This window comes from Engystomops pustulosus, chromosome 9 (assembly GCF_040894005.1).
Source record: "Engystomops pustulosus chromosome 9, aEngPut4.maternal, whole genome shotgun sequence".
Taxonomy (NCBI): Eukaryota; Metazoa; Chordata; class Amphibia; order Anura; family Leptodactylidae; genus Engystomops; species Engystomops pustulosus.
This window is the reverse complement of record NC_092419.1, coordinates 29,258,720-29,286,348: the sequence shown is the minus strand read 5'-3', so window position 1 is coordinate 29,286,348 and position 27,629 is coordinate 29,258,720. Positions and strand designations below refer to the sequence as shown.

General features: G+C 44.3%; 54 non-coding genes across 54 annotated transcripts; 28 read left to right on the top strand and 26 right to left on the bottom strand.

Annotated features, from left to right (window-relative positions):
- The first annotated feature begins 414 nt into the window (after positions 1-414).
- On the top strand, positions 415-524 carry TRNAL-CAA (transfer RNA leucine (anticodon CAA)). Its single transcript has 2 exons — positions 415-452; positions 479-524. It is a non-coding gene; the product is annotated as a tRNA-Leu (tRNA).
- A 110-nt stretch (positions 525-634) lies between these two features.
- TRNAR-UCG (transfer RNA arginine (anticodon UCG)) lies at positions 635-707 on the bottom strand. Its single transcript has one exon. It is a non-coding gene; the product is annotated as a tRNA-Arg (tRNA).
- Positions 708-939: 232 nt separating this feature from the next.
- On the top strand, positions 940-1,045 carry TRNAL-CAA (transfer RNA leucine (anticodon CAA)). The gene is made up of 2 exons: positions 940-977; positions 1,000-1,045. It is a non-coding gene; the product is annotated as a tRNA-Leu (tRNA).
- Positions 1,046-1,155: 110 nt separating this feature from the next.
- On the bottom strand, positions 1,156-1,228 carry TRNAR-UCG (transfer RNA arginine (anticodon UCG)). Its single transcript has one exon. It is a non-coding gene; the product is annotated as a tRNA-Arg (tRNA).
- Positions 1,229-10,920: 9,692 nt separating this feature from the next.
- Positions 10,921-11,030, top strand: TRNAL-CAA (transfer RNA leucine (anticodon CAA)). Its single transcript has 2 exons — positions 10,921-10,958; positions 10,985-11,030. It is a non-coding gene; the product is annotated as a tRNA-Leu (tRNA).
- A 1,706-nt stretch (positions 11,031-12,736) lies between these two features.
- Positions 12,737-12,846, top strand: TRNAL-CAA (transfer RNA leucine (anticodon CAA)). Its single transcript has 2 exons — positions 12,737-12,774; positions 12,801-12,846. It is a non-coding gene; the product is annotated as a tRNA-Leu (tRNA).
- A 110-nt stretch (positions 12,847-12,956) lies between these two features.
- Positions 12,957-13,029, bottom strand: TRNAR-UCG (transfer RNA arginine (anticodon UCG)). Its single transcript has one exon. It is a non-coding gene; the product is annotated as a tRNA-Arg (tRNA).
- Positions 13,030-13,261: 232 nt separating this feature from the next.
- On the top strand, positions 13,262-13,371 carry TRNAL-CAA (transfer RNA leucine (anticodon CAA)). Its single transcript has 2 exons — positions 13,262-13,299; positions 13,326-13,371. It is a non-coding gene; the product is annotated as a tRNA-Leu (tRNA).
- Positions 13,372-14,006: 635 nt separating this feature from the next.
- TRNAR-UCG (transfer RNA arginine (anticodon UCG)) lies at positions 14,007-14,079 on the bottom strand. The gene has a single exon. It is a non-coding gene; the product is annotated as a tRNA-Arg (tRNA).
- Positions 14,080-14,311: 232 nt separating this feature from the next.
- TRNAL-CAA (transfer RNA leucine (anticodon CAA)) lies at positions 14,312-14,421 on the top strand. The gene is made up of 2 exons: positions 14,312-14,349; positions 14,376-14,421. It is a non-coding gene; the product is annotated as a tRNA-Leu (tRNA).
- A 110-nt stretch (positions 14,422-14,531) lies between these two features.
- Positions 14,532-14,604, bottom strand: TRNAR-UCG (transfer RNA arginine (anticodon UCG)). Its single transcript has one exon. It is a non-coding gene; the product is annotated as a tRNA-Arg (tRNA).
- A 452-nt stretch (positions 14,605-15,056) lies between these two features.
- Positions 15,057-15,129, bottom strand: TRNAR-UCG (transfer RNA arginine (anticodon UCG)). Its single transcript has one exon. It is a non-coding gene; the product is annotated as a tRNA-Arg (tRNA).
- A 232-nt stretch (positions 15,130-15,361) lies between these two features.
- On the top strand, positions 15,362-15,471 carry TRNAL-CAA (transfer RNA leucine (anticodon CAA)). Its single transcript has 2 exons — positions 15,362-15,399; positions 15,426-15,471. It is a non-coding gene; the product is annotated as a tRNA-Leu (tRNA).
- Positions 15,472-15,581: 110 nt separating this feature from the next.
- TRNAR-UCG (transfer RNA arginine (anticodon UCG)) lies at positions 15,582-15,654 on the bottom strand. The gene has a single exon. It is a non-coding gene; the product is annotated as a tRNA-Arg (tRNA).
- A 232-nt stretch (positions 15,655-15,886) lies between these two features.
- Positions 15,887-15,996, top strand: TRNAL-CAA (transfer RNA leucine (anticodon CAA)). Its single transcript has 2 exons — positions 15,887-15,924; positions 15,951-15,996. It is a non-coding gene; the product is annotated as a tRNA-Leu (tRNA).
- Positions 15,997-16,106: 110 nt separating this feature from the next.
- TRNAR-UCG (transfer RNA arginine (anticodon UCG)) lies at positions 16,107-16,179 on the bottom strand. The gene has a single exon. It is a non-coding gene; the product is annotated as a tRNA-Arg (tRNA).
- A 232-nt stretch (positions 16,180-16,411) lies between these two features.
- Positions 16,412-16,521, top strand: TRNAL-CAA (transfer RNA leucine (anticodon CAA)). The gene is made up of 2 exons: positions 16,412-16,449; positions 16,476-16,521. It is a non-coding gene; the product is annotated as a tRNA-Leu (tRNA).
- A 110-nt stretch (positions 16,522-16,631) lies between these two features.
- On the bottom strand, positions 16,632-16,704 carry TRNAR-UCG (transfer RNA arginine (anticodon UCG)). The gene has a single exon. It is a non-coding gene; the product is annotated as a tRNA-Arg (tRNA).
- A 232-nt stretch (positions 16,705-16,936) lies between these two features.
- Positions 16,937-17,046, top strand: TRNAL-CAA (transfer RNA leucine (anticodon CAA)). Its single transcript has 2 exons — positions 16,937-16,974; positions 17,001-17,046. It is a non-coding gene; the product is annotated as a tRNA-Leu (tRNA).
- A 110-nt stretch (positions 17,047-17,156) lies between these two features.
- TRNAR-UCG (transfer RNA arginine (anticodon UCG)) lies at positions 17,157-17,229 on the bottom strand. Its single transcript has one exon. It is a non-coding gene; the product is annotated as a tRNA-Arg (tRNA).
- Positions 17,230-17,461: 232 nt separating this feature from the next.
- Positions 17,462-17,571, top strand: TRNAL-CAA (transfer RNA leucine (anticodon CAA)). The gene is made up of 2 exons: positions 17,462-17,499; positions 17,526-17,571. It is a non-coding gene; the product is annotated as a tRNA-Leu (tRNA).
- Positions 17,572-17,681: 110 nt separating this feature from the next.
- Positions 17,682-17,754, bottom strand: TRNAR-UCG (transfer RNA arginine (anticodon UCG)). The gene has a single exon. It is a non-coding gene; the product is annotated as a tRNA-Arg (tRNA).
- A 232-nt stretch (positions 17,755-17,986) lies between these two features.
- Positions 17,987-18,096, top strand: TRNAL-CAA (transfer RNA leucine (anticodon CAA)). Its single transcript has 2 exons — positions 17,987-18,024; positions 18,051-18,096. It is a non-coding gene; the product is annotated as a tRNA-Leu (tRNA).
- Positions 18,097-18,206: 110 nt separating this feature from the next.
- On the bottom strand, positions 18,207-18,279 carry TRNAR-UCG (transfer RNA arginine (anticodon UCG)). The gene has a single exon. It is a non-coding gene; the product is annotated as a tRNA-Arg (tRNA).
- Positions 18,280-18,511: 232 nt separating this feature from the next.
- TRNAL-CAA (transfer RNA leucine (anticodon CAA)) lies at positions 18,512-18,621 on the top strand. The gene is made up of 2 exons: positions 18,512-18,549; positions 18,576-18,621. It is a non-coding gene; the product is annotated as a tRNA-Leu (tRNA).
- A 110-nt stretch (positions 18,622-18,731) lies between these two features.
- TRNAR-UCG (transfer RNA arginine (anticodon UCG)) lies at positions 18,732-18,804 on the bottom strand. Its single transcript has one exon. It is a non-coding gene; the product is annotated as a tRNA-Arg (tRNA).
- A 232-nt stretch (positions 18,805-19,036) lies between these two features.
- On the top strand, positions 19,037-19,146 carry TRNAL-CAA (transfer RNA leucine (anticodon CAA)). The gene is made up of 2 exons: positions 19,037-19,074; positions 19,101-19,146. It is a non-coding gene; the product is annotated as a tRNA-Leu (tRNA).
- A 635-nt stretch (positions 19,147-19,781) lies between these two features.
- On the bottom strand, positions 19,782-19,854 carry TRNAR-UCG (transfer RNA arginine (anticodon UCG)). Its single transcript has one exon. It is a non-coding gene; the product is annotated as a tRNA-Arg (tRNA).
- Positions 19,855-20,086: 232 nt separating this feature from the next.
- On the top strand, positions 20,087-20,196 carry TRNAL-CAA (transfer RNA leucine (anticodon CAA)). The gene is made up of 2 exons: positions 20,087-20,124; positions 20,151-20,196. It is a non-coding gene; the product is annotated as a tRNA-Leu (tRNA).
- A 110-nt stretch (positions 20,197-20,306) lies between these two features.
- TRNAR-UCG (transfer RNA arginine (anticodon UCG)) lies at positions 20,307-20,379 on the bottom strand. Its single transcript has one exon. It is a non-coding gene; the product is annotated as a tRNA-Arg (tRNA).
- Positions 20,380-20,611: 232 nt separating this feature from the next.
- TRNAL-CAA (transfer RNA leucine (anticodon CAA)) lies at positions 20,612-20,721 on the top strand. The gene is made up of 2 exons: positions 20,612-20,649; positions 20,676-20,721. It is a non-coding gene; the product is annotated as a tRNA-Leu (tRNA).
- A 110-nt stretch (positions 20,722-20,831) lies between these two features.
- Positions 20,832-20,904, bottom strand: TRNAR-UCG (transfer RNA arginine (anticodon UCG)). Its single transcript has one exon. It is a non-coding gene; the product is annotated as a tRNA-Arg (tRNA).
- Positions 20,905-21,136: 232 nt separating this feature from the next.
- Positions 21,137-21,246, top strand: TRNAL-CAA (transfer RNA leucine (anticodon CAA)). Its single transcript has 2 exons — positions 21,137-21,174; positions 21,201-21,246. It is a non-coding gene; the product is annotated as a tRNA-Leu (tRNA).
- Positions 21,247-21,356: 110 nt separating this feature from the next.
- TRNAR-UCG (transfer RNA arginine (anticodon UCG)) lies at positions 21,357-21,429 on the bottom strand. Its single transcript has one exon. It is a non-coding gene; the product is annotated as a tRNA-Arg (tRNA).
- Positions 21,430-21,661: 232 nt separating this feature from the next.
- On the top strand, positions 21,662-21,771 carry TRNAL-CAA (transfer RNA leucine (anticodon CAA)). Its single transcript has 2 exons — positions 21,662-21,699; positions 21,726-21,771. It is a non-coding gene; the product is annotated as a tRNA-Leu (tRNA).
- Positions 21,772-21,881: 110 nt separating this feature from the next.
- On the bottom strand, positions 21,882-21,954 carry TRNAR-UCG (transfer RNA arginine (anticodon UCG)). The gene has a single exon. It is a non-coding gene; the product is annotated as a tRNA-Arg (tRNA).
- A 232-nt stretch (positions 21,955-22,186) lies between these two features.
- TRNAL-CAA (transfer RNA leucine (anticodon CAA)) lies at positions 22,187-22,296 on the top strand. Its single transcript has 2 exons — positions 22,187-22,224; positions 22,251-22,296. It is a non-coding gene; the product is annotated as a tRNA-Leu (tRNA).
- Positions 22,297-22,406: 110 nt separating this feature from the next.
- TRNAR-UCG (transfer RNA arginine (anticodon UCG)) lies at positions 22,407-22,479 on the bottom strand. The gene has a single exon. It is a non-coding gene; the product is annotated as a tRNA-Arg (tRNA).
- A 232-nt stretch (positions 22,480-22,711) lies between these two features.
- TRNAL-CAA (transfer RNA leucine (anticodon CAA)) lies at positions 22,712-22,821 on the top strand. The gene is made up of 2 exons: positions 22,712-22,749; positions 22,776-22,821. It is a non-coding gene; the product is annotated as a tRNA-Leu (tRNA).
- Positions 22,822-22,931: 110 nt separating this feature from the next.
- On the bottom strand, positions 22,932-23,004 carry TRNAR-UCG (transfer RNA arginine (anticodon UCG)). The gene has a single exon. It is a non-coding gene; the product is annotated as a tRNA-Arg (tRNA).
- A 232-nt stretch (positions 23,005-23,236) lies between these two features.
- On the top strand, positions 23,237-23,346 carry TRNAL-CAA (transfer RNA leucine (anticodon CAA)). The gene is made up of 2 exons: positions 23,237-23,274; positions 23,301-23,346. It is a non-coding gene; the product is annotated as a tRNA-Leu (tRNA).
- A 110-nt stretch (positions 23,347-23,456) lies between these two features.
- TRNAR-UCG (transfer RNA arginine (anticodon UCG)) lies at positions 23,457-23,529 on the bottom strand. The gene has a single exon. It is a non-coding gene; the product is annotated as a tRNA-Arg (tRNA).
- Positions 23,530-23,761: 232 nt separating this feature from the next.
- On the top strand, positions 23,762-23,871 carry TRNAL-CAA (transfer RNA leucine (anticodon CAA)). The gene is made up of 2 exons: positions 23,762-23,799; positions 23,826-23,871. It is a non-coding gene; the product is annotated as a tRNA-Leu (tRNA).
- A 940-nt stretch (positions 23,872-24,811) lies between these two features.
- Positions 24,812-24,921, top strand: TRNAL-CAA (transfer RNA leucine (anticodon CAA)). Its single transcript has 2 exons — positions 24,812-24,849; positions 24,876-24,921. It is a non-coding gene; the product is annotated as a tRNA-Leu (tRNA).
- Positions 24,922-25,031: 110 nt separating this feature from the next.
- Positions 25,032-25,104, bottom strand: TRNAR-UCG (transfer RNA arginine (anticodon UCG)). Its single transcript has one exon. It is a non-coding gene; the product is annotated as a tRNA-Arg (tRNA).
- Positions 25,105-25,336: 232 nt separating this feature from the next.
- On the top strand, positions 25,337-25,446 carry TRNAL-CAA (transfer RNA leucine (anticodon CAA)). The gene is made up of 2 exons: positions 25,337-25,374; positions 25,401-25,446. It is a non-coding gene; the product is annotated as a tRNA-Leu (tRNA).
- Positions 25,447-25,556: 110 nt separating this feature from the next.
- On the bottom strand, positions 25,557-25,629 carry TRNAR-UCG (transfer RNA arginine (anticodon UCG)). Its single transcript has one exon. It is a non-coding gene; the product is annotated as a tRNA-Arg (tRNA).
- Positions 25,630-25,861: 232 nt separating this feature from the next.
- On the top strand, positions 25,862-25,971 carry TRNAL-CAA (transfer RNA leucine (anticodon CAA)). Its single transcript has 2 exons — positions 25,862-25,899; positions 25,926-25,971. It is a non-coding gene; the product is annotated as a tRNA-Leu (tRNA).
- Positions 25,972-26,081: 110 nt separating this feature from the next.
- TRNAR-UCG (transfer RNA arginine (anticodon UCG)) lies at positions 26,082-26,154 on the bottom strand. The gene has a single exon. It is a non-coding gene; the product is annotated as a tRNA-Arg (tRNA).
- Positions 26,155-26,386: 232 nt separating this feature from the next.
- On the top strand, positions 26,387-26,496 carry TRNAL-CAA (transfer RNA leucine (anticodon CAA)). Its single transcript has 2 exons — positions 26,387-26,424; positions 26,451-26,496. It is a non-coding gene; the product is annotated as a tRNA-Leu (tRNA).
- A 110-nt stretch (positions 26,497-26,606) lies between these two features.
- Positions 26,607-26,679, bottom strand: TRNAR-UCG (transfer RNA arginine (anticodon UCG)). The gene has a single exon. It is a non-coding gene; the product is annotated as a tRNA-Arg (tRNA).
- Positions 26,680-26,911: 232 nt separating this feature from the next.
- Positions 26,912-27,021, top strand: TRNAL-CAA (transfer RNA leucine (anticodon CAA)). Its single transcript has 2 exons — positions 26,912-26,949; positions 26,976-27,021. It is a non-coding gene; the product is annotated as a tRNA-Leu (tRNA).
- Positions 27,022-27,131: 110 nt separating this feature from the next.
- Positions 27,132-27,204, bottom strand: TRNAR-UCG (transfer RNA arginine (anticodon UCG)). The gene has a single exon. It is a non-coding gene; the product is annotated as a tRNA-Arg (tRNA).
- Positions 27,205-27,436: 232 nt separating this feature from the next.
- TRNAL-CAA (transfer RNA leucine (anticodon CAA)) lies at positions 27,437-27,546 on the top strand. The gene is made up of 2 exons: positions 27,437-27,474; positions 27,501-27,546. It is a non-coding gene; the product is annotated as a tRNA-Leu (tRNA).
- Positions 27,547-27,629: the final 83 nt, after the last annotated feature.

Below are 27,629 nucleotides of genomic sequence, written 5' to 3'. Positions count from 1 at the left end.
CAACATTGGTGTTCTGGTCTCCAAATGGAGGCGTGGGTTCAAAGCCCACTTCTGAAAGCTAGTTTTTGGCAAAGAAAGCTTTCTTACATGAGTCAATGTAAACACTAACTTATACTCGTTTAATCAAATTCAAAAGATAGCACTTAGACAGCGCTCTATTAACTCATCGACCACGAAGGGACCTTATGGTAGGCTCTGTGGACTTTACGTTGAAACAGGAAATACTATTGTGTCTTTGGTTTCATTTGAGGTAAAAGACAAAACAAAACTTTCTTTCTAGTATACATCAACAAATACAGTAGACCTACATGACATTCCAGATTTCTCTGTAATTTTATTAAAAATTGCACATAACGCCTGACCATACGGTAAACCACACGGCTAAGGAATGGACTATAACGTCTTTGCCAGTATGTCAGAATGGCCGAGAGGTCTAAGGCGCCAGACTCAAGAGCAAATTCTTCCCCCAACATGGGTGTTCTGGTCTCCAAATGGAGGCGTGGGTTCAAATCCCACTTCTGACACATAGATTTTGCTAAAGCAAGCTTTCTTACATGAGTCAATGTAAACGCTAACTTATACTCGTTTAATCAAAGTCAAAAGATAGCACTTCAACAACACTCTATTAACTCATCGACCACAAAGGGACTCGAACCCTCAATCTTCTGATCCGAAGTCAGACGCCTTATCCATTAGGCCACGCGGTCCTTACAGTATGTCCTGTGGACTTTACGTTGAAACAGGAAATACTGTTGTGTCTTTGGTTTCATTTGAGGTAAAAGACAAAACAAAACTTTCTTTCTAGTATACATCAACAAATACAGTAGACCTACATGACATTCCAGATTTCTCTGTAATTTTTTCACATATTGCACATAACGCCTGACCATACAGTAAACCACACGGCTAAGGAATGGACTAAAATGTCTTTGCCAGTATGTCAGAATGGCCGAGTGGTCTAAGGCGCCAGACTCAAGAGCAAATTTTTCCCCCAACATGTTCTGGTCTCCAAATGGAGGCGCGGGTTCAAATCCCACTTCTGACAGCTAGTTTTTGGCAAAGCAAGCTTTCTTACATGAGTCAATGTAAACGCTAACTTATACTCGTTTAATCAAATTCAAAAGATAGCACTTAGGCAGCACTCTATTAACTCATCGACCACGAAGGGACTCGAACCCTCAATCTTCTGATCCGAAGTCAGACGCCTTATCCATTAGGCCACGCGGTCCTGATGGTAGGCTCTGTGGGCTTTACGTTGAAACAGGAAATACTATTGTGTCTTGGTTTCATTTGAGGTAAAAAACAAAACTTTCTTTCTAGTATACATCAACAAATACAGTAGACCTACATGACATTCCAGATTTCTCTGTAATTTTTTCACATATTGCACATAACTAGAGATGAGCGAGCACTAAAATGCTCGGGTACTCGTTATTCGAGACGAACTTTTCCCGATGCTCGAGTGCTCATTTCGAGTAACGAGCCCCATTGAAGTCAATGGGAGACTCGAGCATTTTTCAAGGGGACCAAGGCTCTGCACAGGGAAGCTTGGCCAAACACCTGGGAACCTCAGAAAAGGATGGAAACACCACGGAAATGGACAGGAAACAGCAGGGGCAGCATGCATGGATGCCTCTGAGGCTGCTTAATCGCACCATTATGCCAAAATTATGGGCAACAGCATGGCCATGACAGAGTGACAGAATGAAGCTAGATAGCATCTAAAACATCCAATAATTGACCCTGACACTATAGGGGACGGCATGCAGAGGCAGCGGCAGCAGCGGCAGGCTAGAGAGTGGCATGGTGACATACCCTAAATGGACTCAGGCTTCCAACCAATGGGTGGCAGAGAGGAACCAAAGGAGGTGAGCAAGAAGCGCTCAAATAATATCGGTACATGATAAAAGTTTGCCAGTATATTTTGTGGATTACACAGCAGGGTGGCGACAAAGTTAACAAGTTTGATGTGGAAGCCATGAAAACAACCCAAAATTCTGCCTGACACAGCTCGTTTGATAAGGGAACCATGTATGGAGGCAGTGAACTAGTAGTAGATTAAAGGTGCTGCAGTTAAAACTATGTTAGTTGGATCTTGGCATGGAGCTGGCGCTCCGCTGCCAGGCGAGCTTTTGCCAATCCAAGCCCCTGTCTCTAGGCTACTCCCAAAACAGCACTTCTAAGAACCTTTTGTATAAGATCAAGTGTAGTAGCGTTCTTATGGGGAATGTAAACATCTGCGCAAGAAGCGCTGAAATAATATCCGTAAATGAAAAAAGTTTTCCAGTATATTTTGTGGCTTACACAGCACGGTGGCGACAAAGTTAACAAGTTTGATGCGGAATGCCCTGTAATAGCTTTTGGGCGGTGTGCCTTTTATCACCTAGGCTCAGCAGTTTGAGCACCGCCTGCTGTCGCTTAGCGACGGCACTGCTGCTGTGCCTAGAGCTACCGACTGATGGCGCCATGCCCACGGATGGTAATTCGGAGGAGGAGGTGGAGGAGGGGTGGGAGGAGGAGGAGGAGGCATAGTAGGCCTGAAACACCTGGACCGAGGTAGGCCCCGCAATCCTCTGCGTCGGCAGTATATGACCAGCCCCAGGGTCAGACTCGGTCCCAGCCTGCACCAAGTTAAGTGTAGTAGCGTTCTTATAAGTTTGGAATATGGCGGGTGAGGGGAATGTAAACAGATGCGCAAGAAGCGCTGAAATAATATCCGTAAATGGTAAAAGTTTGCCAGTATATTTTGAGGATTACACAGCAGGGTGGCGACAAAGTTAACAAGTTTGTTGTGGAAGCCATGAAAACAACCCAAAATTCTGCCTGACACAGCACGTTTGATAAGGCGGCCATGTATGGAGGCAGTGAACTAGTAGTAGATTAAAGGTGCTGCAGTTAAAACTATGTTAGTTGGTTCTTGGCATGGAGCTGGCGCTCCGCTGCCAGACGAGCTTTCGCCAATCCAAGCCCCTGTCTCTAGGCTACTCCCCAAACAGCACTTCTAAGAACCTTTTGTATAAGATCAAGTGTAGTAGCGTTCTTATAAGTTTAGGATATGGCGGGTGAGGGGAATGTAAACAGATGCGCAAGAAGCGCTGAAATAATATCCGTAAATGGTAAAAGTTTGCCAGTATATTTTGAGGATTACACAGCAGGGTGGCGACAAAGTTAACAAGTTTGTTGTGGAAGCCATGAAAACAACCCAAAATTCTGCCTGACACAGCACGTTTGATAAGGCGGCCATGTATGGAGGCAGTGAACTAGTAGTAGATTAAAGGTGCTGCAGTTAAAACTATGTTAGTTGGTTCTTGGCATGGAGCTGGCGCTCCGCTGCCAGGCGAGCTTTCGCCAATCCAAGCCCCTGTCTCTAGGCTACTCCCCAAACAGCACTTCTAAGAACCTTTTGTATAAGATCAAGTGTAGTAGCGTTCTTATAAGTTTAGGATATGGCGGGTGAGGGGAATGTAAACAGATGCGCAAGAAGCGCTGAAATAATATCCGTAAATGGTAAAAGTTTGCCAATGTATTTTGTGGATAACACAGCAGGGTGGCGGCAAAGTTAACAACGTGGATGTGGAATCCATGAAAACAACCCAAATTTCGGCCTGACACACCTCGTTTGATAAAGGGACGATGTATGGAGGCAGCTATATGGACGACTTTTGGAGGTAGCAATGGAGACAACGTGTGGAGGCTGCTATGGAGACAATTCAATTTGGATAGTGCCTGTATGTGGCAGTCCAAAAAAGTTTTCAAACCAGAGGAGCAGGTAGGTGGCCCTCCATAAAAATGGAATAGATTGAGTGCCTGTATGTGGCAGTCCAAAAAAGTTTTCAAACCAGAGGAGCAGGTAGGTGGCCCTCCATAAAAATGGAATAGATTGAGTGCCTGTATGTGGCAGTCCGAAAAAGTTTTCAAACCAGAGGAGCAGGTAGGTGGCCCTCCATAAAAATGGAATAGATTGAGTGCCTGTATGTGGCAGTCCAAAAAAGTTTTCAAACCAGAGGAGCAGGTAGGTGGCCCTCCATAAAAATGGAATAGATTGAGTGCCTGTATGTGGCAGTCCAAAAAAGTTTTCAAACCAGAGGAGCAGGTAGGTGGCCCTCCATAAAAATGGAATAGATTGAGTGCCTGTATGTGGCAGTCCAAAAAAGTTTTCAAACCAGAGGAGCAGGTAGGTGGCCCTCCATAAAAATGGAATAGATTGAGTGCCTGTATGTGGCAGTCCAAAAAAGTTTTCAAACCAGAGGAGCAGGTAGGTGGCCCTCCATAAAAATGGAATAGATTGAGTGCCTGTATGTGGCAGTCCAAAAAAGTTTTCAAACCAGAGGAGCAGGTAGGTGGCCCTCCATAAAAATGGAATAGATTGAGTGCCTGTATGTGGCAGTCCAAAAAAGTTTTCAAACCAGAGGAGCAGGTAGGTGGCCCTCCATAAAAATGGAATAGATTGAGTGCCTGTATGTGGCAGTCCAAAAAAGTTTTCAAACCAGAGGAGCAGGTAGGTGGCCCTCCATAAAAATGGAATAGATTGAGTGCCTGTATGTGGCAGTCCAAAAAAGTTTTCAAACCAGAGGAGCAGGTAGGTGGCCCTCCATAAAAATGGAATAGATTGAGTGCCTGTATGTGGCAGTCCAAAAAAGTTTTCAAACCAGAGGAGCAGGTAGGTGGCCCTCCATAAAAATGGAATAGATTGAGTGCCTGTATGTGGCAGTCCAAAAAAGTTTTCAAACCAGAGGAGCAGGTAGGTGGCCCTCCATAAAAATGGAATAGATTGAGTGCCTGTATGTGGCAGTCCAAAAAAGTTTTCAAACCAGAGGAGCAGGTAGGTGGCCCTCCATAAAAATGGAATAGATTGAGTGCCTGTATGTGGCAGTCAAAAAAAGTTTTCAAACCAGAGGAGCAGGTAGGTGGCCCTCCATAAAAATGGAATAGATTGAGTGCCTGTATGTGGCAGTCCAAAAAAGTTTTCAAACCAGAGGAGCAGGTAGGTGGCCCTCCAGAAAAATTGAATAGATTGAGTGCCTGTATGTGGCACTCACAAAAATTGTTTAAAACAGAGGACCGGGTCGGTGGCCCTCCATAAAAATTAAATGCATAAAGTACTATAGCTAGAGCCAGTGGGCCCTGTAAAAAAATAGCCAGTTTCCTCTGCTTTACTGTACAAAGAGGAGGAGAAGGAGGAAAATGAGGAGGAGGAGGAGTGGATAAATTATTCAGGTTGAGCTTCCTTCACCTGGTGGAGATTGGAAATTAGGAGAAATCCAGGCTTTATTCATCTTGATAAGCGTCAGCCTGTCAGCGCTGTCAGTCGACAGGCGTGTACGCTTATCGGTGATGATGCCACCAGCTGCACTGAAAACCCGCTCGGACAAGTCGCTAGCGGCAGGGCAGGCAAGAACCTCCAAGGCGTACAGCGCCAGTTCGTGCCACATGTCCAGCTTTGAAACCCAGTAGTTGTAGGGAGCTGTGTGATCATTTAGGACGATGGTATGGTCAGCTACGTACTCCCTCACCATCTTTCTGTAAAGATCAGCCCTACTCTGCCGAGACTGGGGACAGGTGACAGTGTCTTGCTGGGGTGACATAAAGCTGGCAAAAGCCTTGTAAAGCGTACCCTTGCCAGTGCTGGACAAGCTGCCTGCTCGCCTACTCTCCCTCGCTACTTGTCCCGCAGAACTACGCACTCTGCCGCTAGCGCTGTCAGAAGGGAAATACTGTTTCAGCTTGTGCACCAGGGCCTGCTGGTATTCATGCATTCTCACACTCCTTTCCTCTCCAGGGATTAGAGTGGAAAGATTTTGCTTGTACCGTGGGTCCAGGAGAGTGAACACCCAGTAATCGGTGCTGGAATAAATTCTTTGAACGCGAGGGTCACGGGATAGGCAGCCTAGCATGAAATCTGCCATATGCGCCAGAGTACCAACGCGTAAGAATTCACTCCCCTCACTGGCCTGACTGTCCATTTCCTCCTCCTCCAACTCCTCCAACTCCTCTTCTTCTGCCCATACACGCTCAACAGTGAAGGACTCAACAATGGTCCCCTCTTGTGTCTCGCCAACATTCTCCTCCTCTTCCTCCTCATCCTCCTCCACCTCCTCCGATATGCGCTGAGAAACAGACCTAAGGGTGCTTTAGCTATCAACAAGGGAATCTTCTTCCCCCGTCTCTTGTGAGGAGCGCAAAGCTTCCGACTTCATGCTGACCAGAGAGTTTTTCAACAGGCCAAGCAGCGGGATGGTGAGGCTGATGATGGCGGCATCGCCACTGACCATCTGTGTTGACTCCTCAAAGTTACTCAGCACCTGACAGATATCAGACATCAACGTCCACTCCTCATTGTAGACTTGAGGAAGCTGACTGACCTGACTACCAGTTCTGGTGGAAGTTGACATCTGGCAGTCTACAATCGCTCGGCGCTGCTGGTAAACTCTGGATAACATGGTCAGTGTTGAATTCCACCTCGTGGGCACGTCGCACAACAGTCGGTGAGCGGGCAGTTGGAGGCGGCGCTGCGCTGCCCTGAGAGTGGCAGCATCTGTGCTGGACTTCCTGAAATGCGCACAGATGCGGCGCACCTTCGTGAGTAAATCAGACAGATTGGGGTATGTCTTGAGGAAACGCTGAACTATCAGATTTAACACATGGGCCAGGCATGGCACATGTGTCAGTCTGCCGAGTTGCAGAGCCGCCACCAGGTTACGGCCGTTGTCACACACAACCATGCCTGGCTTCAGGTTCAGCGGTGCCAGCCACAGATCAGTCTGCGCCGTGATGCCCTGTAATAGTTCTTGGGCGGTGTGCCTTTTATCGCCTAGGCTCAGCAGTTTGAGCACCGCCTGCTGTCGCTTAGCGACGGCACTGCTGCTGTGCCTAGAGCTACCGACTGATGGCGCCATGCCCACGGATGGTCGTTCGGAGGAGGAGGTGGAGGAGGGGTGGGAGGAGGAGGAGGCATAGTAGGCCTGAAACACCTGGACCGAGGTAGGCCCCGCAATCCTCGGCGTCGGCAGTATATGACCAGCCGCAGGGTCAGACTCGGTCCCAGCCTCCACCAAGTTAACCCAATGTGCCGTCAGCGATATATAGTGGCCCTGCCCGGCAGCACTCGTCCACGTGTCCGTGGTCAGGTGGACCTTGTCAGAAACGGCGTTGGTCAGGGCACGGATGATGTTGTCTGACACGTGCTGGTGCAGGGCTGGGACGGCACATCGGGAAAAGTAGTGGCGGCTGGGGACCGAATACCGAGGGGCGGCCGCCGCCATGAGGCTGCGAAAGGCCTCGGTCTCTACTAGCCTATAGGGCAGCATCTCCAGGCTTAGCAATCTGGAGATGTGCACATTAAGGGCTTGGGCGTGCGGGTGGGTTGCACTATATTTGCGTTTCCGCTCCAGCGTCTGGGGTATGGAGAGCTGAACGCTGGTGGATGCTGTGGAGGATCGTGGAGGCGAAGATGGGGTTTTTGTGGCAGGGTCCTGGGCAGGGGGCTGACTATCAGCTGACACAGGGGAAGGAGCAGTGGTGTGCACAGCCGGAGGTGAACGCGCTTGTTGCCACTGAGTGGGGTGTTTAGCATTCATATGCCTGCGCATACTGGTGGTAGTTAAGCTAGTAGTGGTGGAACCCCTGCTGATCCTGGTTTGGCAAATGTGGCACACCACAGTCCGTCGGTCATCCGGTGTTTCCTTAAAGAACCTCCAGACTTCTGAAAATCTAGCCCTCGCCGCAGGAGCCCTCGCCACGGGAGCTTCACTAGTTGACACATTTGGCGCTGATGCACCAGCTCTGGCCCTGCCTCTCCGTCTGGCCCCACCACTGCCTCTTCCAACCTGTTCTGGTCGAGGACTCTCCTCCGTCTCAGAAGCACTGTGTTCACCCGGCCTCTCAACCCAGCTTGGGTCTGTCACCTCATCATCCTCCGATCCCTCAGTCTGCTCCCCCCTCGGACTTCCTGCCCTGACAACAACTTCCCCACTGTCTGACAACCGTGTCTCCTCATCGTCGGACACCTCTTTACACACTTCTTCCAGTACGTCAACAAGGTCATCATCACCCACAGACTGCGACTGGTGGAAAACCTGGGCATCGGAAAATTGCTCATCAGCAACCGGACAAGTGGTTTGTGACTGTAGGAAGGGTCCAGAAAACAGTTCCTCAGAGTATGCCGGTTCAAATGGCAAATTTTGCTGGGAGGGGGCAGACTGGGGGGGAGGAGGCTGAGGTGCAGGAGCTGGAGGAGTGCCGATTTCGGTGACATGGGTGGACTGCGTGGAAGACTGACTGGTGGACAAATTGCTCGAAGCATTGTCGGCAATCCACGACATCACCTGTTCGCACTGTTCTGGCCTCAACAGTGCTCTACCACGAGTCCCAGTAACTTCAGACATGAACCTAGGGAGTGTAGCTCTGCGGCGTTCCCCTGCTCCCTCATAAGCAGGTGGTGTCTCACCCCGCCCAGGACCACGGCCTCTGACCCCTGCAGTAGTTGGACGCCCACGTCCCCGCCCTCGTCCTCTACCCCTAGCCCTCGGGTTAAACATTTTGAAAGTGAGAGTTATAACTTTAATTTTTTTTTAAACTTTTTTTTGTGTTTTTTTTTTGTGTGTTTTTTAGTTTTTAAAACCAAACGATGCTATCCTATTGCTATGGCTATTTTCTAGCCAAGTATGAAAGCACACTGCTATGCCAGATGAGATGACACTGAGTTATGAAAAAAAAAAACGTAAAATAAAAAAGGAAATGGCAGACTGTGCCTAATTGAAATCCAACCCCGGGCCCTAATAAATTTTCCCACTTCGGTCTTTGCGATGGATATGTGCGTCACTAAGCGCAAAACACAGTGGTCGCAAGTCTCACTCCAAATTGCTCCCAATTTGCTAGTAGATGCACTGCAGCAACTACAGCCACCAGCAGATCAACCAGAAATCAAATATATATAACGCTACTGTAGGCGTAAGTAAGCCGTTTGGATTCTCCTATGGCTATTTTCTAGCCAAGTATGAAAGCACACTGCTATGCCAGATGAGATGACGCTGAGTTATGAAAAAAATAAACGTTAAATAAAAAAGGAAATGGCAGACTGTGCCTAATTGAAATCCAACCCCGGGCCCTAATAAATTTTCCCACTTCGGTCTTTGCGATGGATATGTGCGTCACTAAGCGCAAAACACAGTGGTCGCAAGTCTCACTCCAAATTGCTCCCAATTTGCTAGTAGATGCACTGCAGCAACTACAGCCACCAGCAGATCAACCAGAAATCAAATATATATAACGCTACTGTAGGCGTAAGTAAGCCGTTTGGATTCTCCTATGGCTATTTTCTAGCCAAGTATGAAAGCACACTGCTATGCCAGATGAGATGACGCTGAGTTATGAAAAAAATAAACGTAAAAAAAAAAAAAGAAAATGGCAGACTGTGCCTAATTGAAATCCAACCCCGGGCCCTAATAAATTTTCCCACTTCGGTCTTTGCGATGGATATGTGCGTCACTAAGCGCAAAACACAGTGGTCGCAAGTCTCACTCCAAATTGCTCACAATTTGCTAGTAGATGCACTGCAACAACTACAGCCACCAGCAGATCAACCAGAAATCAAATATATATAACGCTACTGTAGGCGTAAGTAAGCCGTTTGGATTCTCCTATGGCTATTTTCTAGCCAAGTATTAAAGCACACTACTATGCCAGATGAGATGACGCTGAGTTATTAAAAAAATAAACGTAAAATAAAAAGAAACTGGCAGACTGTGCCTAATTGAAATCAAACCCCTAATAAATTTTCCCACTTTGGTTTTTGAGGTGGATATGTGTGTCACTAAGAGCTAAACACAACGGTAGCAAGTCCCCCTGCTAATTCCTCACAATATGGTACTAGCTGCACTACTAGTGCCAGCAAGCCCAGCCACAAGCAAAAAAAAAAAAAAGTATAACGTTATTGTATCCCTAAGAAGGGCTGTTGTAGAATCACTCCTGCCTAACAGTAAGCTAATAGAACACCCTAACGCTTTCCCTGACCAGCAGCAGCTCTCTCCCTAGCGGCATCCAGACAGAGAATGATCCGAGCAGCGCGGGCAGCGGCTAGTCTATCCCAGGGTCACCTGATCTGGCCAGCCAACCACTGCTATCGACGTGTAAGGGTACCACGTCATGCTGGGTGGAGTGCAGAGTCTCCTGGCTTGTGATTGGCTCTGTTTCTGGCCGCCAAAAAGCAAAACGGCGGGAGCTGCCATTTTCTCGAGCGGGCGAAATACTCGTCCGAGCAACGAGCAGTTACGAGTACGCTAATGCTCGATCGAGCATCAAGCTCGGACGAGTATGTTCGCTCATCTCTACACATAACGCCTGACCATACGGTAAACCACACGGCTAAGGAATGGACTAAAATATCTTTGCCAGTATGTCAGAATGTCTAAGTGGTCTAAGGCGCCAGACTCAAGAGCAAATTCTTCCCCCAACATGGGTGTTCTGGTCTCCAAATGGAGGCGTGGGTTCAAATACCACTTCTGACAGATAGTTTTTGGCAAAGCAAGCTTTCTTACATGAGTCAATGTAAACGCTAACTTATACTCGTTTAATCAAAGTCAAAAGATAGCACTTAGGCAGTGCTCTATTAACTCATCGACCACGAAGGGACTCGAAACCTCAATCTTCTGATCCGAATTCAGACGCCTTATCCATTAGGCCACGCGGTCCTGACGGTAGAATCTGTGGACTTTACGTTGAAAAAGGAAATACTATTGAGTCTTTGGTTTCATTTGAGGTAAAAGACAAAACAAAACTTTCTTTCTAGTATACATCAACAAATGCAGTAGTCCTACATGACATTCCAGATTTCTCTGTAATTTTTTCACATATTGCACATAACGCCTGACCATACGGTAAACCACACGGCTAAGGAATGGACTAAAATGTCTTTGCCAGTATGTCAGAATGGCCGAGTGGTCTAAGGCGCCAGACTCAAGAGCAAATTCTTCCCCCAACATGGGTGTTCTGGTCTCCGAATGGAGGCGTGGGTTCAAATCCCACTTCTGACAGCTAGTTTTTGGCAAAGCAAGCTTTCTTACATGACACACCAAAAAGATAAGACAGGGGGGTGAAGATTGGGGCCCCAAACCACCCCCTTAAGTCAGAATCAAAAAGCATATAAGAAAAAACCGCAGATAATATGCAGTGAAGTGTAAAATGATGAAAACTTTATTCAATACTCATGGTAATAACAATCATAAAATAGGCAAACAGGTAAGACAACAAACAGACAAACAATTCATCAGAAGAGACCGGGTGTAACAATGATATAGAACTCCTGTGAACAAGAAGCTGAATACATACGACCCGAATCGGTCAGCATAAGAAGATTACAAATCAGGAGAATACAAATGAACATATATACAGACCACGGTCCCTGGGTGAAAAGACACAGCCCCGACACGTGTTTCGCCACAGAATGGCTTCCTCTGGGGGAGTGCTGGAAGGTGGAACTAATCGGTATATAAATACCCATGGACCAATCAGAATAGCTGAATGGACGAACCCCTGGGGGATGTGGGCGTTACCCTGACCTGGATCATAGTAATCCATAACAGCGGGACACATCGCGGCTATCGCGAGATAAGAGTCACATGACTCGGGGGCATGACGGAATCAGGGTCACCTGACCAAAGCTACTAGATCGGAGCCCGAGGTGGAGTGGGGGCGGAACCAAAAAATTGTACCGCCCTCACAAGAGACCGGAGACGTCAAGAAGATCTCCAAGGTAACGTATGCCCAGTAGGAAGGAGAACATCGATATTACACCAATGTGAAAAACTGTACTGCCATGAGACAGTAGAAAATAGTAAAGCCGGAGCATGGGGGAAATAAAAAACAGTGTGTGAATCCAAAGGGAAAATATGTAAATTAAGGTATCCACAGAGGGACAGACTGAAAGTGCTAGTGCATGGAAAAATTCATATGTAATAAATAAACATATATATATATAAAAAAGTGTGCAGGTTTTATAAAGTGCAAAATGCATGAAACCTAAGCTCTATGATAGCACTGTTCATAATAAATACATAAAAACATTTTATAGTCAGTGAACAGGTAATGAATCAGACAAAACAGAGAAAAAATAGTACATTGGTATGAAACAAAAAAATGCTAAATATGCAAAGCAAAAACGTGAATATCATGCAGTGCTCCCCATGTGCAAAACGTGACAAGTGCAATAATAACATCAGGGTAAAATAGTATTAAAGTTAGGAGGGCTATCGGGAAACGGGGCGTGGGAATAGAAGCTGGTCAATCGAGGAGGGACATCAGTATAGCGATGCTCGGGGGATGGGATAGGAGGGTCCAGCAGAAAAATCCAGGGGGTCAATCCATAGGGTCCAGTAGCTTGCAAAGGTCAAAACCAACTAGCTGTGAAGAAAGACAAGAGAAAGTACAAAAGCATAAAAGAAATTAAAAATATATAAAAAATAGGGAATACCGATAGTCAATCAGCTCCACATTATACAGCACCGGGATCCAAAAAAAAAAAAAAAAAAAAAAAGGAAAACATATATTTACAGAAATGATACAAAACTTAAATTTTCATTAAGCCCATTAGGAACCACAGTGTTCAGTCTAAAAATTCATCTGGCTTCTTTTTGCGCCAAAATGCGTCTCCAATTACAGTAGACCTACATGACATTCCAGATTTCTCTGTAATTTTTCCACATATTGCACAAGGAATGGACTAAAATATCTTTGCCAGTATGTCAGAATGGCCGAGTGGTCTAAGGCGCCAGACTCAAGAGCAAATTCTTCCCCCAACATTGGTGTTCTGGTCTCCAAATGGAGTCGTGGGTTCAAATCCCACTTCTGACAGATAGTTTTTGGCAAAGCAAGCTTTCTTACATGAGTCAATGTAAACGCTAACTTATACTCGTTTAATCAAATTCAAAAGATAGCACTTAGACAGCACTCTATTAACTCATCGACCACGAAGGGACTCGAACCCTCAATCTTCTGATCCGAAGTCAGGTGCCTTATCCATTAGGCCACGCGGTCCGGATGGTAGGCTCTTTGGACTTTACGTTGAAACAGGAAATACTATTGTGTCTTTGGTTTCATTTGAGGTAAAAGACAAAACAAAACTTACTTTCTAGTATACATCAACAAATACAGTAGACCTACATGACATTCCAGATTTCTCTGTAATTTTTTCACATATTGCACATAACGCCTGACAATACGGTAAACCACACGGCTAAGGAATGGACTAAAATGTCTTTGCCAGTATGTCAGAATGGCCGAGTGGTCTAAGGCGCCAGACTCAAGATCAAATTCTTCCCCCAACATGGGTGTTCTGGTCTCCAAATGGAGGCGTGGGTTCAAATCCCACTTCTGACAGATAGTTTTTGGCAAAGCAAGCTTTCTTACATGAGTCAATGTAAACGCTAACTTATACTCGTTTAATCAAAGTAAAAAGATAGCACTTAGGCAACACTCTATTAACTCATCGACCACAAAGGGACTCGAACCCTCAATCTTCTGATCCGAAGTCAGACACCTTATCCATTAAGCCACGCGGTCCTGATGGTAGGCTCTTTGGACTTTTCGTTGAAACAGGAAATACTATTGTGTCTTTGGTTTCATTTGAGGTAAAAGACAAAACAAAACTTTCTTTCTAGTATACATCAACAAATACAGTAGACCTACATGACATTCCAGATTTCTCTGTAATTTTTTCACATATTGCACATAACGCCTGACCATACGGTAAACCACACGGCTAAGGAATGGACTAAAATGTCTTTGCCAGTATGTCAGAATGTCCGAGTGGTCTAAGGCGCCAGACTCAAGAGCAAATTCTTCCCCCAACATGGGTGTTCTGGTCTCCAAATGGAGGCGTGGGTTCAAATCCCACTTCTGACAGCAAGTTTTTGGCAAAGCAAGCTTTCTTACATGAGTCAATGTAAACGCTAACTTATACTCGTGTAATCAAATTCAAAAGATAGCACTTAGACAGCTCTCTATTAACTCATCGACCACGAAGGGACTCGAACCCTCAATCTTCTGATCCGAAGTCAGACGCCTTATCCATTAGGCCACGCGGTCCTGATGGTAGGCTCTGTGGACTTTACGTTGAACCAGGAAATACTGTTGTGTCTTTGGTTTCATTTGAGGTAAAAGACAAAACAAAACTTTCTTTCTAGTATACATCAACAAATACAGTAGACCTACATGACATTCCAGATTTCTCTGTAATTTTTTCACATATTGCACATAACGCCTGACCATACGGTAAACCACACGGCTAAGGAATGGACTAAAATGTCTTTGCCAGTATGTCAGAATGGCCGAGTGGTCTAAGGCGCCAGACTCAAGAGCAAATTCTTCCCCCAACATGGGTGTTCTGGTCTCCAAATGGAGGCGTGGGTTCAAATCCCACTTCTGACAGCAAGTTTTTGGCAAAGCAAGCTTTCTTACATGAGTCATTGTAAACGCTAACTTATACTCGTGTAATCAAATTCAAAAGATAGCACTTAGACAGCTCTCTATTAACTCATCGACCACAAAGGGACTCGAACCCTCAATCTTCTGATCCGAAGTCAGACGCCTTATCCATTAGGCCACGCGGTCCTGATGGTAGGCTCTGTGGACTTTACGTTGAAACAGGAAATACTGTTGTGTCTTTGGTTTCATTTGAGGTAAAAGACAAAACAAAACTTTCTTTCTAGTATACATCAACAAATACAGTAGACCTACATGACATTCCAGATTTCTCTGTAATTTTTTCACATATTGCACATAACGCCTGACCATACGGTAAACCACACGGCTAAGGAATGGACTAAAATGTCTTTGCCAGTATGTCAGAATGGCTGAGTTGTCTAAGGCGCCAGACTCAAGAGCAAATTCTTCCCCCAACATGGGTGTTCTGGTCTCCAAATGGAGGTGTGGGTTCAGATCCCACTTCTGACAGCAAGTTTTTGGCAAAGCAAGCTTTCTTACATGAGTCAATGTAAACGCTAACTTATACTCGTGTAATCAAATTCAAAAGATAGCACTTAGACAGTGCTCTATTAACTCATCGACCACGAAGGAACTCGAACCCTCAATCTTCTGATCCGAAGTCAGACGCCTTATCCATTAGGCCACGCGGTCCTTACGGTAGGCTCTGTGGACTTTACGTTGAAACAGGAAATACTGTTGTGTCTTTGGTTTCATTTGAGGTAAAAGACAAAACAAAACTTTCTTTCTAGTATACATCAACAAATACAGTAGACCTACATGACATTCCAGATTTCTCTGTAATTTTTTCACATATTGCACATAACGCCTGACCATACGGTAAACCACACGGCTAAGGAATGGACTAAAATGTCTTTGCCAGTATGTCAGAATGGCCGAGTGGTCTAAGGCGCCAGACTCAAGAGCAAATTCTTCCCCCAACATGGGTGTTCTGGTCTCCAAATGGAGGCGTGGGTTCCAATCCCACTTCTGACAACAAGTTTTTGGCAAAGCAAGCTTTCTTACATGAGTCAATGTAAACGCTAACTTATACTCGTGTAATCAAATTCAAAAGATAGCACTTAGACAGCTCTCTATTAACTCATCGACCACGAAGGGACTCGAACCCTCAATCTTCTGATCCGAAGTCAGACGCCTTATCCATTAGGCCACGCGGTCCTGATGGTAGGCTCTGTGGACTTTACGTTGAAACAGGAAATACTGTTGTGTCCTTGGTTTCATTTGAGGTAAAAGACAAAACAAAACTTTCTTTCTAGTATACATCAACAAATACAGTAGACCTACATGACATTCCAGATTTCTCTGTAATTTTTTCACATATTGCACATAACGCCTGACCATACGGTAAACCACACGGCTAAGGAATGGACTAAAATGTCATTGCCAGTATGTCAGAATGGCCGAGTGGTCTAAGGCGCCAGACTCAAGAGCAAATTCTTCCCCCAACATGGGTGTTCTGGTCTCCAAATGGAGGCGTGGGTTCAAATCCCACTTCTGACAGCAAGTTTTTGGCAAAGCAAGCTTTCTTACATGAGTCAATGTAAACGCTAACTTATACTCGTGTAATCAAATTCAAAAGATAGCACTTAGACAGTGCTCTATTAACTCATCGACCACGAAGGGACTCGAACCCTCAATCTTCTGATCCGAAGTCAGACGCCTTATCCATTAGGCCACGCGGTCCTGACGGTAGGCTCTGTGGACTTTACGTTGAAACAGGAAATACTATTGTGTCTTTGGTTTCATTTGAGGTAAAAGACAAAACAAAACTTTCTTTCTAGTATACATCAACAAATACAGTAGACCTACATGACATTCCAGATTTCTCTGTAATTTTTTCACATATTGCACATAACGCCTGACCATACGGTAAACCACACGGCTAAGGAATGGACTAAAATGTCTTTGCCAGTATGTCAGAATGGCCGAGTGGTCTAAGGCGCCAGACTCAAGAGCAAATTCTTCCCCCAACATGGGTGTTCTGGTCTCCAAATGGAGGCGTGGGTTCAAATCCCACTTCTGACAGCAAGTTTTTGGCAAAGCAAGCTTTCTTACATGAGTCAATGTAAACGCTAACTTATACTCGTGTAATCAAATTCAAAAGATAGCACTTAGACAGCTCTCTATTAACTCATTAACCACGAAGGGACTCGAACCCTCAATCTTCTGATCCGAAGTCAGACGCCTTATCCATTAGGCCACGCGGTCCTGATGGTAGGCTCTGTGGACTTTACGTTGAAACAGGAAATACTGTTGTGTCTTTGGTTTCATTTGAGGTAAAAGACGAAACAAAACTTTCTTTCTAGTATACATCAACAAATACAGTAGACCTACATGACATTCCAGATTTCTCTGTAATTTTTTCACATATTGCACATAACGCCTGACCATACGGTAAACCACACAGCTTAGGAATGGACTAAAATGTCTTTGCCAGTATGTCAGAATGGCCGAGTGGTCTAAGGCGCCAGACTCAAGAGCAAATTCTTCCCCCAACATGGGTGTTCTGGTCTCCAAATGGAGGCGTGGGTTCAAATCCCACTTCTGACAGCAAGTTTTTGGCAAAGCAAGCTTTCTTACATGAGTCTATATAAACGCTAACTTATACTTGTGTAATCAAATTCAAAAGATAGCACTTAGGCAGCGCTCTATTAACTCATCGACCACGAAGGGACTCAAACCCTCAATCTTCTGATCCGAAGTCAGACGCCTTATCCATTAGGCCACGCGGTCCTTACAGTATGCTCAGTGGACTTTACGTTGAAACAGGAAATACTGTTGTGTCTTTGGTTTCATTTGAGGTAAAAGACAAAACAAAACTTTCTTTCTAGTATACATCAACAAATACAGTAGACCTACATGACATTCCAGATTTCTCTGTAATTTTTTCACATATTGCACATAACGCCTGACCATACGGTAAACCACACGGCTAAGGAATGGACTAAAATGTCTTTGCCAGTATGTCAGAATGGCCGAGTGGTCTAAGGCGCCAGACTCAAGAGCAAATTCTTCCCCCAACATGGGTGTTCTGGTCTCCAAATGGAGGCGTGGGTTCAAATCCCACTTCTGACAACAAGTTTTTGGCAAAGCAAGCTTTCTTACATGAGTCAATGTAAACGCTAACTTATACTCGTGTAATCAAATTCAAAAGATAGCACTTAGGCAGCGCTCTATTAACTCATCGACCACGAAGGGACTCGAACCCTCAATCTTCTGATCCGAAGTCAGACGCCTTATCCATTAGGCCACGCGGTCCTGACGGTAGGCTTTGTGGACTTTACGTTGAAACAGGAAATACTATTGTGTCTTTGGTTTCATTTGAGGTAAAAGACAAAACAAAACTTTCTTTCTAGTATACATCAACAAATACAGTAGACCTACATGACATTCCAGATTTCTCTGTAATTTTTTCACATATTGCACATAACGCCTGACCATACGGTAAACCACACGGCTAAGGAATGGACTAAAATGTCTTTGCCAGTATGTCAGAATGGCCGAGTGGTCTAAGGCGCCAGACTCAAGAGCAAATTCTTCCCCCAACATGGGTGTTCTTGTCTCCAAATGGAGGCGTGGGTTCAAATCCCACTTCTGACAGCAAGTTTTTGGCAAAGCAAGCTTTCTTACATGAGTCAATGTAAACGCTAACTTATACTCGTGTAATCAAATTCAAAAGATAGCACTTAGACAGCTCTCTATTAACTCATCGACCACGAAGGGACTCGAACCCTCAATCTTCTGATCCGAAGTCAGACGCCTTATCCATTAGGCCACGCGGTCCTGATGGTAGGCTCTGTGGACTTTACGTTGAAACAGGAAATACTGTTGTGTCCTTGGTTTCATTTGAGGTAACAGACAAAACAAAACTTTCTTTCTAGTATACATCAACAAATACAGTAGACCTACATGACATTCCAGATTTCTCTGTAATTTTTTCACATATTGCACATAACGCCTGACCATACGGTAAACCACACGGCTAAGGAATGGACTAAAATGTCTTTGCCAGTATGTCAGAATGGCCGAGTGGTCTAAGGCGCCAGACTCAAGAGCAAATTCTTCCCCCAACATGGGTGTTCTGGTCTCCAAATGGAGGCGTGGGTTCAAATCCCACTTCTGACAGCAAGTTTTTGGCAAAGCAAGCTTTCTTACATGAGTCAATGTAAACGCTAACTTATACTTGTGTAATCAAATTCAAAAGATAGCACTTAGACAGCTCTCTGTTAACTGATCGACCACGAAGGGACTCGAACCCTCAATCTTCTGATCCGAAGTCAGACGCCTTATCCATTAGGCCACGCGGTCCTGATGGTAGGCTCTGTGGACTTTACGTTGAAACAGGAAATACTGTTGTGTCTTTGGTTTCATTTGAGGTAAAAGACAAAACAAAACTTTCTTTCTAGTATACATCAACAAATACAGTAGACCTACATGACATTCCAGATTTCTCTGTAATTTTTTCACATATTGCACATAACGCCTGACCATACGGTAAACCACACGGCTAAGGAATGGACTAAAAGGTCTTTGCCAGTATGTCAGAATGGCCGAGTGGTCTAAGGCGCCAGACTCAAGAGCAAATTCTTCCCCCAACATGGGTGTTCTGGTCTCCAAATGGAGGCGTGGGTTCAAATCCCACTTCTGACAGCAAGTTTTTGGCAAAGCAAGCTTTCTTACATGAGTCAATGTAAAAGCTAACTTATACTCGTGTAATCAAATTCAAAAGATAGCACTTTGGCAGCGCTCTATTAACTCATCGACCACGAAGGGACTCAAACCATCAATCTTCTGATCCGAAGTCAGACGCCTTATCCATTAAGCCACGCGGTCCTGATGGTAGGCTCTTTGGACTTTTCGTTGAAACAGGAAATACTATTGTGTCTTTGGTTTCATTTGAGGTAAAAGACAAAACAAAACTTTCTTTCTAGTATACATCAACAAATACAGTAGACCTACATGACATTCCAGATTTCTCTGTAATTTTTTCACATATTGCACATAACGCCTGACCATACGGTAAACCACACGGCTAAGGAATGGACTAAAATGTCTTTGCCAGTATGTCAGAATGGCTGAGTTGTCTAAGGCGCCAGACTCAAGAGCAAATTCTTCCCCCAACATGGGTGTTCTGGTCTCCAAATGGAGGTGTGGGTTCAAATCCCACTTCTGACAGCAAGTTTTTGGCAAAGCAAGCTTTCTTACATGAGTCAATGTAAACGCTAACTTATACTCGTGTAATCAAATTCAAAAGATAGCACTTAGACAGTGCTCTATTAACTCATCGACCACGAAGGAACTCGAACCCTCAATCTTCTGATCCGAAGTCAGACGCCTTATCCATTAGGCCACGCGGTCCTTACGGTAGGCTCTGTGGACTTTACGTTGAAACAGGAAATACTGTTGTGTCTTTGGTTTCATTTGAGGTAAAAGACAAAACAAAACTTTCTTTCTAGTATACATCAACAAATACAGTAGACCTACATGACATTCCAGATTTCTCTGTAATTTTTTCACATATTGCACATAACGCCTGACCATACGGTAAACCACACGGCTAAGGAATGGACTAAAATGTCTTTGCCAGTATGTCAGAATGGCCGAGTGGTCTAAGGCGCCAGACTCAAGAGCAAATTCTTCCCCCAACATGGGTGTTCTGGTCTCCAAATGGAGGCGTGGGTTCCAATCCCACTTCTGACAACAAGTTTTTGGCAAAGCAAGCTTTCTTACATGAGTCAATGTAAACGCTAACTTATACTCGTGTAATCAAATTCAAAAGATAGCACTTAGACAGCTCTCTATTAACTCATCGACCACGAAGGGACTCGAACCCTCAATCTTCTGATCCGAAGTCAGACGCCTTATCCATTAGGCCACGCGGTCCTGATGGTAGGCTCTGTGGACTTTACGTTGAAACAGGAAATACTGTTGTGTCCTTGGTTTCATTTGAGGTAAAAGACAAAACAAAACTTTCTTTCTAGTATACATCAACAAATACAGTAGACCTACATGACATTCCAGATTTCTCTGTAATTTTTTCACATATTGCACATAACGCCTGACCATACGGTAAACCACACGGCTAAGGAATGGACTAAAATGTCATTGCCAGTATGTCAGAATGGCCGAGTGGTCTAAGGCGCCAGACTCAAGAGCAAATTCTTCCCCCAACATGGGTGTTCTGGTCTCCAAATGGAGGCGTGGGTTCAAATCCCACTTCTGACAGCAAGTTTTTGGCAAAGCAAGCTTTCTTACATGAGTCAATGTAAACGCTAACTTATACTCGTGTAATCAAATTCAAAAGATAGCACTTAGACAGTGCTCTATTAACTCATCGACCACGAAGGGACTCGAACCCTCAATCTTCTGATCCGAAGTCAGACGCCTTATCCATTAGGCCACGCGGTCCTGACGGTAGGCTCTGTGGACTTTACGTTGAAACAGGAAATACTATTGTGTCTTTGGTTTCATTTGAGGTAAAAGACAAAACAAAACTTTCTTTCTAGTATACATCAACAAATACAGTAGACCTACATGACATTCCAGATTTCTCTGTAATTTTTTCACATATTGCACATAACGCCTGACCATACGGTAAACCACACGGCTAAGGAATGGACTAAAATGTCTTTGCCAGTATGTCAGAATGGCCGAGTGGTCTAAGGCGCCAGACTCAAGAGCAAATTCTTCCCCCAACATGGGTGTTCTGGTCTCCAAATGGAGGCGTGGGTTCAAATCCCACTTCTGACAGCAAGTTTTTGGCAAAGCAAGCTTTCTTACATGAGTCAATGTAAACGCTAACTTATACTCGTGTAATCAAATTCAAAAGATAGCACTTAGACAGCTCTCTATTAACTCATTAACCACGAAGGGACTCGAACCCTCAATCTTCTGATCCGAAGTCAGACGCCTTATCCATTAGGCCACGCGGTCCTGATGGTAGGCTCTGTGGACTTTACGTTGAAACAGGAAATACTGTTGTGTCTTTGGTTTCATTTGAGGTAAAAGACGAAACAAAACTTTCTTTCTAGTATACATCAACAAATACAGTAGACCTACATGACATTCCAGATTTCTCTGTAATTTTTTCACATATTGCACATAACGCCTGACCATACGGTAAACCACACAGCTTAGGAATGGACTAAAATGTCTTTGCCAGTATGTCAGAATGGCCGAGTGGTCTAAGGCGCCAGACTCAAGAGCAAATTCTTCCCCCAACATGGGTGTTCTGGTCTCCAAATGGAGGCGTGGGTTCAAATCCCACTTCTGACAGCAAGTTTTTGGCAAAGCAAGCTTTCTTACATGAGTCTATATAAACGCTAACTTATACTTGTGTAATCAAATTCAAAAGATAGCACTTAGGCAGCGCTCTATTAACTCATCGACCACGAAGGGACTCAAACCCTCAATCTTCTGATCCGAAGTCAGACGCCTTATCCATTAGGCCACGCGGTCCTTACAGTATGCTCAGTGGACTTTACGTTGAAACAGGAAATACTGTTGTGTCTTTGGTTTCATTTGAGGTAAAAGACAAAACAAAACTTTCTTTCTAGTATACATCAACAAATACAGTAGACCTACATGACATTCCAGATTTCTCTGTAATTTTTTCACATATTGCACATAACGCCTGACCATACGGTAAACCACACGGCTAAGGAATGGACTAAAATGTCTTTGCCAGTATGTCAGAATGGCCGAGTGGTCTAAGGCGCCAGACTCAAGAGCAAATTCTTCCCCCAACATGGGTGTTCTGGTCTCCAAATGGAGGCGTGGGTTCAAATCCCACTTCTGACAACAAGTTTTTGGCAAAGCAAGCTTTCTTACATGAGTCAATGTAAACGCTAACTTATACTCGTGTAATCAAATTCAAAAGATAGCACTTAGGCAGCGCTCTATTAACTCATCGACCACGAAGGGACTCGAACCCTCAATCTTCTGATCCGAAGTCAGACGCCTTATCCATTAGGCCACGCGGTCCTGACGGTAGGCTTTGTGGACTTTACGTTGAAACAGGAAATACTATTGTGTCTTTGGTTTCATTTGAGGTAAAAGACAAAACAAAACTTTCTTTCTAGTATACATCAACAAATACAGTAGACCTACATGACATTCCAGATTTCTCTGTAATTTTTTCACATATTGCACATAACGCCTGACCATACGGTAAACCACACGGCTAAGGAATGGACTAAAATGTCTTTGCCAGTATGTCAGAATGGCCGAGTGGTCTAAGGCGCCAGACTCAAGAGCAAATTCTTCCCCCAACATGGGTGTTCTTGTCTCCAAATGGAGGCGTGGGTTCAAATCCCACTTCTGACAGCAAGTTTTTGGCAAAGCAAGCTTTCTTACATGAGTCAATGTAAACGCTAACTTATACTCGTGTAATCAAATTCAAAAGATAGCACTTAGACAGCTCTCTATTAACTCATCGACCACGAAGGGACTCGAACCCTCAATCTTCTGATCCGAAGTCAGACGCCTTATCCATTAGGCCACGCGGTCCTGATGGTAGGCTCTGTGGACTTTACGTTGAAACAGGAAATACTGTTGTGTCCTTGGTTTCATTTGAGGTAACAGACAAAACAAAACTTTCTTTCTAGTATACATCAACAAATACAGTAGACCTACATGACATTCCAGATTTCTCTGTAATTTTTTCACATATTGCACATAACGCCTGACCATACGGTAAACCACACGGCTAAGGAATGGACTAAAATGTCTTTGCCAGTATGTCAGAATGGCCGAGTGGTCTAAGGCGCCAGACTCAAGAGCAAATTCTTCCCCCAACATGGGTGTTCTGGTCTCCAAATGGAGGCGTGGGTTCAAATCCCACTTCTGACAGCAAGTTTTTGGCAAAGCAAGCTTTCTTACATGAGTCAATGTAAACGCTAACTTATACTTGTGTAATCAAATTCAAAAGATAGCACTTAGACAGCTCTCTGTTAACTGATCGACCACGAAGGGACTCGAACCCTCAATCTTCTGATCCGAAGTCAGACGCCTTATCCATTAGGCCACGCGGTCCTGATGGTAGGCTCTGTGGACTTTACGTTGAAACAGGAAATACTGTTGTGTCTTTGGTTTCATTTGAGGTAAAAGACAAAACAAAACTTTCTTTCTAGTATACATCAACAAATACAGTAGACCTACATGACATTCCAGATTTCTCTGTAATTTTTTCACATATTGCACATAACGCCTGACCATACGGTAAACCACACGGCTAAGGAATGGACTAAAAGGTCTTTGCCAGTATGTCAGAATGGCCGAGTGGTCTAAGGCGCCAGACTCAAGAGCAAATTCTTCCCCCAACATGGGTGTTCTGGTCTCCAAATGGAGGCGTGGGTTCAAATCCCACTTCTGACAGCAAGTTTTTGGCAAAGCAAGCTTTCTTACATGAGTCAATGTAAAAGCTAACTTATACTCGTGTAATCAAATTCAAAAGATAGCACTTTGGCAGCGCTCTATTAACTCATCGACCACGAAGGGACTCAAACCATCAATCTTCTGATCCGAAGTCAGACGCCTTATCCATTAAGCCACGCGGTCCTGATGGTAGGCTCTTTGGACTTTTCGTTGAAACAGGAAATACTATTGTGTCTTTGGTTTCATTTGAGGTAAAAGACAAAACAAAACTTTCTTTCTAGTATACATCAACAAATACAGTAGACCTACATGACATTCCAGATTTCTCTGTAATTTTTTCACATATTGCACATAACGCCTGACCATACGGTAAACCACACGGCTAAGGAATGGACTAAAATGTCTTTGCCAGTATGTCAGAATGGCTGAGTTGTCTAAGGCGCCAGACTCAAGAGCAAATTCTTCCCCCAACATGGGTGTTCTGGTCTCCAAATGGAGGTGTGGGTTCAAATCCCACTTCTGACAGCAAGTTTTTGGCAAAGCAAGCTTTCTTACATGAGTCAATGTAAACGCTAACTTATACTCGTGTAATCAAATTCAAAAGATAGCACTTAGACAGTGCTCTATTAACTCATCGACCACGAAGGGACTCGAACCCTCAATCTTCTGATCCGAAGTCAGACGCCTTATACATTAGGCCACGCGGTCCTGACGGTAGGCTCTGTGGACTTTACGTTGAAACAGGAAATACTATTGTGTCCTTGGTTTCATTTGAGGTAAAAGACAAAACAAAACTTTCTTTCTAGTATACATCAACAAATACAGTAGACCTACATGACATTCCAGATTTCTCTGTAATTTTTTCACATATTGCACATAACGCCTGACCATACGGTAAACCACACGGCTAAGGAATGGACTAAAATGTCTTTGCCAGTATGTCAGAATGGCCGAGTGGTCTAAGGCGCCAGACTCAAGAGCAAATTCTTCCCCCAACATGGGTGTTCTGGTCTCCAAATGGAGGCGTGGGTTCAAATCCCACTTCTGACAGCAAGTTTTTGGCAAAGCAAGCTTTCTTACATGAGTCAATGTAAACGCTAACTTATACTCGTGTAATCAAATTCAAAAGATAGCACTTAGGCAACACTCTATTAACTCATCGACCACGAAGGAACTCGAACCCTCAATCTTCTGATCCGAAGTCAGACGCCTTATCCATTAGGCCACGCGGTCCTTACAGTATGTTCAGTGGACTTTACGTTGAAACAGGAAATACTGTTGTGTCTTTGGTTTCATTTGAGGTAAAAGACAAAACAAAACTTTCTTTCTAGTATACATCAACAAATACAGTAGAACTACATGACATTCCAGATTTCTCTGTAATTTTTTCACATATTGCACATAACGCCTGACCATACGGTAAACCACACGGCTAAGGAATGGACTAAAATGTCTTTGCCAGTATGTCAGAATGGCCGAGTGGTCTAAGGCGCCAGACTCAAGAGCAAATTCTTCCCCCAACATGGGTGTTCTGGTCTCCAAATGGAGGCGTGGGTTCAAATCCCACTTCTGACAGCAAGTTTTTGGCAAAGCAAGCTTTCTTACATGAGTCAATGTAAACGCTAACTTATACTCGTGTAATCAAATTCAAAAGATAGCACTTAGACAGTGCTCTATTAACTCATCGACCACGAAGGGACTCGAACCCTCAATCTTCTGATCCGAAGTCAGACGCCTTATCCATTAGGCCACGCGGTCCTGACGGTAGGCTCTGTGGACTTTACGTTGAAACAGGAAATACTATTGTGTCTTTGGTTTCATTTGAGGTAAAAGACAAAACAAAACTTTCTTTCTAGTATACATCAACAAATACAGTAGACCTACATGACATTCCAGATTTCTCTGTAATTTTTTCACATATTGCACATATCGCCTGACCATACGGTAAACCACACGGCTAAGGAATGGACTAAAATGTCTTTGCCAGTATGTCAGAATGGCCGAGTGGTCTAAGGCGCCAGACTCAAGAGCAAGTTCTTCCCCCAACATGGGTGTTCTGGTCTCCAAATGGAGGCGTGGGTTCAAATCCCACTTCTGACAGCAAGTTTTTGGCAAAGCAAGCTTTCTTACATGAGTCAATGTAAACGCTAACTTATACTCGTGTAATCAAATTCAAAAGATAGCACTTAGACAGCTCTCTATTAACTCAATAACCACGAAGGGACTCGAACCCTCAATCTTCTGATCCGAAGTCAGACGCCTTATCCATTAGGCCACGCGGTCCTGATGGTAGGCTCTGTGGACTTTACGTTGAAACAGGAAATACTGTTGTGTCTTTGGTTTCATTTGAGGTAAAAGACAAAACAAAACTTTCTTTCTAGTATACATCAACAAATACAGTAGACCTACATGACATTCCAGATTTCTCTGTAATTTTTTCACATATTGCACATAACGCCTGACCATACGGTAAACCACACAGCTTAGGAATGGACTAAAATGTCTTTGCCAGTATGTCAGAATGGCCGAGTGGTCTAAGGCGCCAGACTCAAGAGCAAATTCTTCCCCCAACATGGGTGTTCTGGTCTCCAAATGGAGGCGTGGGTTCAAATCCCACTTCTGACAGCAAGTTTTTGGCAAAGCAAGCTTTCTTACATGAGTCAATGTAAACGCTAACTTATACTTGTGTAATCAAATTCAAAAGATAGCACTTAGGCAGCGCTCTATTAACTCATCGACCACGAAGGGACTCAAACCCTCAATCTTCTGATCCGAAGTCAGACGCCTTATCCATTAGGCCACGCGGTCCTTACAGTATGCTCAGTGGACTTTACGTTGAAACAGGAAATACTGTTGTGTCTTTGGTTTCATTTGAGGTAAAAGACAAAACAAAACTTTCTTTCTAGTATACATCAACAAATACAGTAGACCTACATGACATTCCAGATTTCTCTGTAATTTTTTCACATATTGCACATAACGCCTGACCATACGGTAAACCACACGGCTAAGGAATGGACTAAAATGTCTTTGCCAGTATGTCAGAATGGCCGAGTGGTCTAAGGCGCCAGACTCAAGAGCAAATTCTTCCCCCAACATGGGTGTTCTGGTCTCCAAATGGAGGCGTGGGTTCAAATCCCACTTCTGACAACAAGTTTTTGGCAAAGCAAGCTTTCTTACATGAGTCAATGTAAACGCTAACTTATACTCGTGTAATCAAATTCAAAAGATAGCACTTAGGCAGCGCTCTATTAACTCATCGACCACGAAGGGACTCGAACCCTCAATCTTCTGATCCGAAGTCAGACGCCTTATCCATTAGGCCACGCGGTCCTGACGGTAGGCTTTGTGGACTTTACGTTGAAACAGGAAATACTATTGTGTCTTTGGTTTCATTTGAGGTAAAAGACAAAACAAAACTTTCTTTCTAGTATACATCAACAAATACAGTAGACCTACATGACATTCCAGATTTCTCTGTAATTTTTTCACATATTGCACATAACGCCTGACCATACGGTAAACCACACGGCTAAGGAATGGACTAAAATGTCTTTGCCAGTATGTCAGAATGGCCGAGTGGTCTAAGGCGCCAGACTCAAGAGCAAATTCTTCCCCCAACATGGGTGTTCTGGTCTCCAAATGGAGGCGTGGGTTCAAATCCCACTTCTGACAGCAAGTTTTTGGCAAAGCAAGCTTTCTTACATGAGTCAATGTAAACGCTAACTTATACTCGTGTAATCAAATTCAAAAGATAG